Consider the following 6000-nt stretch of genomic DNA (forward strand, 5'->3'; position numbering starts at 1 on the left):
GCATCTGTAGAATTTAACACAAACAGGAGCTTGTTTAGGAAGTGATGGAATCTGATGATCTTGCTTATGCTACGGTAGTAAGCCCTTTAGGCCACAAGAGCTCCTTATACTTATTCCAGAGTGGCTACATTGGTGGAGGAATCTGCCTCTCTTCCTTGGTGGAACTACCATCATGAATAGCTTCAATAAAACCCATTCTTTTGTCTTTGTAGTCAATACTTATTCCAGAGTGGCTACATTGGTGAAGGAATCTGGCTCTCTTTCTTGGTGGAATTACCATCATGAAAGATACACAACGATTTGGACTCTCTTCCAGTAGTAATATTTGCCTTTGTATCTCGACCTTAGTGTTCGGGCGTTAGTACTATCTACGTGGAAGCTTTATCAAAGCTACATAGATCATCCTCCCATCATTATATATCACTTCTATCGTTTTTAGATTTATTGATAATTTTTTTATATATTTATATTTATATTTTATTGATAATTAATTTATCAACGAAATCATTGATATAAATACTTTATCAATAAATTTTTTATCGGTAATTTTTTTGGTTGAGAAGTCCACTTGTAATAAAAAAATATTATTATCGATGAATTTACTGGCAGAAAAGATACGAAAAAAAATTATCCGCTTTATTTTGTTGGCATTTTCCTCAGAAAAATACCATATGTAATGTCGTCGGTAATTATTTAAAAATATTTTTAAAAATTCATTATACAAAACTATAAAATAATTAAATTAATATAAATAAACACTCTATAATACTCAAAATACTTGGAAAAGAGAAGAAGAAAATCATATGAAAAAAAATCTAACAACAATATTCATACAATTATTAAGAACAAAAACAATTAAAAATAAAATAAAAAACAAATATAGTGAAAAAAATGAAAAAAAGAAGAAAAAAGAAAAATCTTATCTTAATGTGGTTGCAAGTGAAGCTAAAAAGAAAAAAACAATTCATAAAGTATATTAATTAGAAAAACCTGAGAAGAAAAAAGAAGAAAGGAGAAGAATACATGCATGAGCATGGAGGAGAAGAGAAGAAGCTAAGGAGAGAAGAGAAGATAAAGAAATGGATATTGATATTTTTTATATATGGGAAAAAAGAAGAACAAGAAGAAAAAAAGAGCTTTATCTGTTGTGAAATTATGGATTATATGCTTTATATTAGGTTGCTTTACCGATGGTTTTACTGACAGATAATTAAATATTAATTTTTTTAATTATTTCATTAATGATTCTATCTGTAATATTTAATTTATTAAAAAACTTTTAGAAATCGTCAAATATCAACGACGACTTTTTAATCTGTTAGTGATTTCATTTATAATATTTAATTTAATCAAAATTTTTTAGAAGGTCGTCAAATAGCACCACGAATTTTCAATCTGTTGGTGATTTTGTTTGTAAAGAACAGTAATTAATAGTGCAATTTGGAAGTGAACAGTTCCAGAGCTATCTAGGAAATATTGATGGAATTTTTCATTGATGATTCCCTTTGTAATTGACATGATGAATAGTGTTTATAGTTTACCAATGGATTTTTTTCATCGGTAATTCTATTGGTGAAAATAGCATGTCATTATTTTTTTTGCTTTGTTTTAATTTTTTTCCACTGTAATTTCTTCGATAAATACTGAGGGAATATTGTTGTCGGTAAAATCCATCGGTAATTTACCAACAAAAATATTCCCTTCGTATATCCATTTGTATTTATTAATTTTCTGGTGGCGTATGCCTTTAACTTTTAACTGAAAAATCTTTCTAACTCTTAACTATTAACTATGTATTTTTATCACAAATGAATGCACATGTTAATTAAATAGTTTAACTACCACATTTAATAGTTTTATTGTTAGATTTTTCTGTCAGCATTTACTTTACTATTCTGTCGACATGAATTTTATCGATTAATTCACAGAAAAAAATGTATGTCAGTAAACCTTTCATCAGTAATTTCTTTTCTGTCAATATTTTTATCGATAAAAAAAAACTCATTGGTTTATGATGAATGTGCAGTTGGACCTAAGAGAAAATATGAAAGATCTCTTCTAATGTGCCCAGACCACCTGGTAAGATAATAAAGGCATCAAACAACTTAAACGCCCTCTACGGGTCGGGAATAAACTTCCAATTTACATCAACATGTTTAAACATGACATTCATTAAACAGATATTGTGAAGACTTGTAGTTCCGTTCCAATTATTTTTCCAATGATATCCTATCCCCAAAACTTGGATTCCTCCTAAAAATATAGCTATTGACACTCCTTTTATTAACCCAAGGCTGCCTCCCCTATATATTAAATGAATTCTTCTCTCAGCTAGTACTTGACCAAGATGATTTACTGATTCTAAAAACTCTATTTCTTTTCCAAGACTAGATCCACCGAAATACACAAATGTTTCTTATATAATGACTTGAGGAACCTGCCATTTCTATACACTTCTATATTTGTTGAATGCAATCATACCATCTATATACATGCCAGCTAGAGTCTCATATTCTTTCTCTCTTTATTTATTTATTTTAAAAAAACATGTGTATGTATATGTAGTTGTGATTGTGGCTCACATCTTCCCTTGGTTTTATGTCCAAGAACAACTTAAACGCCCTCTACGGGTCGGGAATAAACTTCCAATTTAGTTTTCTTAAAAATTAGTAAACAAGGTCTTTTCTAGTCAGATTCCCAAGATTAAGTCGATCATGTTCTTTATGGAATTGTGACTATAAGTCATGAAATGCATAATGCATATGTATACTAAGATACGTTTCAAAAGTCAATAAAAGATTATCTAATAATTCTTTATGTTTTGAAATAAATCTTGACTTTTGGTAATTTTCACAAGCTTTACAGAACACATGTGTGTCTTTGAATAGGTCTATACACTTCTATATTTGTTGAATGCAATCATACCATCTATATACATGCCAGCTAGAGTCTCATATTCTTTCTCTCTTTATTTATTTATTTTAAAAAAACATGTGTATGTATATGTAGTTGTGATTGTGGCTCACATCTTCCCTTGGTTTTATGTCCAAGAACAACTTAAACGCCCTCTACGGGTCGGGAATAAACTTCCAATTTAGTTTTCTTAAAAATTAGTAAACAAGGTCTTTTCTAGTCAGATTCCCAAGATTAAGTCGATCATGTTCTTTATGGAATTGTGACTATAAGTCATGAAATGCATAATGCATATGTATACTAAGATACGTTTCAAAAGTCAATAAAAGATTATCTAATAATTCTTTATGTTTTGAAATAAATCTTGACTTTTGATAATTTTCACAAGCTTTACAGAACACATGTGTGTCTTTGAATAGGGTGGGCCAATAAAATCTAATTTGTAAGATTTTTGCAGTCATCTTTTTTGACAAGAAATGACTCCCACACGCCTTAGAATGACAAAATTTAATGACACTACTTACCTCATTGTTGAGAATGCATCTTTAAAATATTTGATCAGGATAATATTTGAATAAGTACGGGTCATCCCAATAAAAGTTTTGCACATCGCTAGAAAACTTACCTTTATCTTTGGTACTCTATTGAGCTCGTAAAAATTCTAAAGTAATCATGTTCTTTATGGAATTGTGACTATAAGTCATGAAATGCATAATGCATATGTATACTAAGATACGTTTCAAAAGTCAATAAAAGATTATCTAATAATTCTTTATGTTTTGAAATAAATCTTGACTTTTGATAATTTTCACAAGCTTTACAGAACACATGTGTGTCTTTGAATAGGGTGGGCCAATAAAATCTAATTTGTAAGATTTTTGCAGTCATCTTTTTTGACAAGAAATGACTCCCACACGCCTTAGAATGACAAAATTTAATGACACTACTTACCTCATTGTTGAGAATGCATCTTTAAAATATTTGATCAGGATAATATTTGAATAAGTACGGGTCATCCCAATAAAAGTTTTGCACATCGCTAGAAAACTTACCTTTATCTTTGGTACTCTATTGAGCTCGTAAAAATTCTAAAGTAAGAAAATTGATACTTTTAGCAAACTAAGGCATTGAATTAAGAGATAGTAAGGGTTTTTTAGGAAAGTAATCATTGATTGATGTGATGACAGATGTGGAATCTGTTGTCACTCTTGACAAAAGATCCGCATTAATATTTTCGTGCCTTTTTCATCTGTAATTTCTTCCTGAAAATAAATCATTTGTAAATCTTTAGATTCATCAAACATTTTTTTCACTCACGATAGATTCAAATTGATCATAAACTAATTCACCAATAAGATCTACTTCCTATCAATCATTATCATCTCCAGGTTATTTGCAAATATTGAAAATCTTCATCTCCAATGTCATGTTTTTAAATGATAACTTCATCAGTCCATTCCTACAATTAATCAATGCATTAGAAGTTCCAAGAAATGGATGTCCTAAAATAACATAAAATGAATTATATGCTTCAACAAATTGTGTGTCCAAGACAATAAAATCCATAGATAAATGAATTTATCAACTTATACTGACACATCTTTAACTATTCCTCTAGGCACTTTTACAGATCTATCAGAAGTAAGAAAGTTATAGAAGTTGGTTTTAACTCACCTAGATTGAGACTTTGAAAAACTGAATTTGGAAGTAAATTCACACTAGCTTTAAGATCAAGTAAGACTCTTTCAATTTTATGTTTTCTAATAAAGCAAGAAATTGTAAGATAACCAGGGTCTTTATATATCGAAGCATTATTATTTTGAAGAATTATACTTACTTGTTTGATTAAAAAGGTTTTCTTTTTCACATTCAGTTTTCTCTACACAGTGCACAGATCTTTTAAAAATTTAGCATAAAAAGGAACCTGTTTAATAACATCCAGCAAAGGTATATTAATCCTTACCTATTTGAAAGTTTCAAAGACTCAAGAGAAGTGATTGAGTTTTCTTTGTTTGATCATGATATAAAGAAATGAAAGTGCTGTCAGGAAATCAGTCTTTTCTTTATAATTTTTAAATTCAACCCCTTCCTTCCCCTTAGAGTTTGACTTATCATCTTCCTTACAAGGTTCAAAAGTGGGTTTTTCAATAACCTTACCACTGTGAAGAGTAGTGATTGATTTTGCTTGATCTATGTGTTGGCTTCTTGAAACTTGCATTGGCATTGTATTGCTCATTATAATTTTATTGTGGTTGAGATGAAAACTTGCCTCTCTCTTAAAAACTGAGAGTAGATGTTAATTTTGCAAGAGTATCTTTAAAATCTGTCATGCTTTGAGCAAGTTGAGTGTTGATTGCCTCTTGCTTTTCAATAAATGTATATAATATTTCAAGATTTCTTATAGGAGGTGGAGCGTAAGAAGATGCATATCCATGAGAATTTTAAAAATTATGGTGTGTATGAAATGATAGTTTTGAAGTTTATGCATTATTATTATCACTCTTTCAACTGAAATTTAGATGATTTCTCCAACTAGGATTGTATGTTTGCGAGTATGGGTTATGATTGGGCCTATGAAAATTTTTTAAAACATGGGTTTGTTCATGGAGACGTTCCTTAAAAGAAGGCAAAGTTGGACAATCATTGGTTAAATGTTAATTGATTTCACAAATTTAGCATACAATTCATTGGTTGAATGTTAATTGGTTTCACAAATTTAGCACAAAATATTTTGAATAGATTTTAATTTACCAATCTTTTTCAATTCTAATGCCTTGATTTTTTTAGCTAAAGATGCAAATTTAGCTTGGAGGTCATGATCTTCCTTAAGATTATAAGGTTGTACATACCTCCACTAGATGTATGAGGTTGAGTTTTACTTAGTGTCTCATAAGTACTTGTAGTGTTTTAATTTTAAGTATTTTCAGCTAACAAGTTTAAGTACTCCATTTCTTCATTAGGATCTTTATTTTTAAAAGTTCTATTGCATATCAATTCAACAATTTGCCTATCTCTAGATGTTAACCCTTTATAAAAATGTGAAACCAATCTCCATGTTTCAAAACCATGATGAGGGCAAGTACTAAG

This window comes from Populus euphratica, unplaced genomic scaffold (assembly GCF_000495115.2).
Source record: "Populus euphratica unplaced genomic scaffold, PopEup_1.0 scaffold130.1, whole genome shotgun sequence".
In the NCBI taxonomy this organism is placed as follows: Eukaryota; Viridiplantae; Streptophyta; class Magnoliopsida; order Malpighiales; family Salicaceae; genus Populus; species Populus euphratica.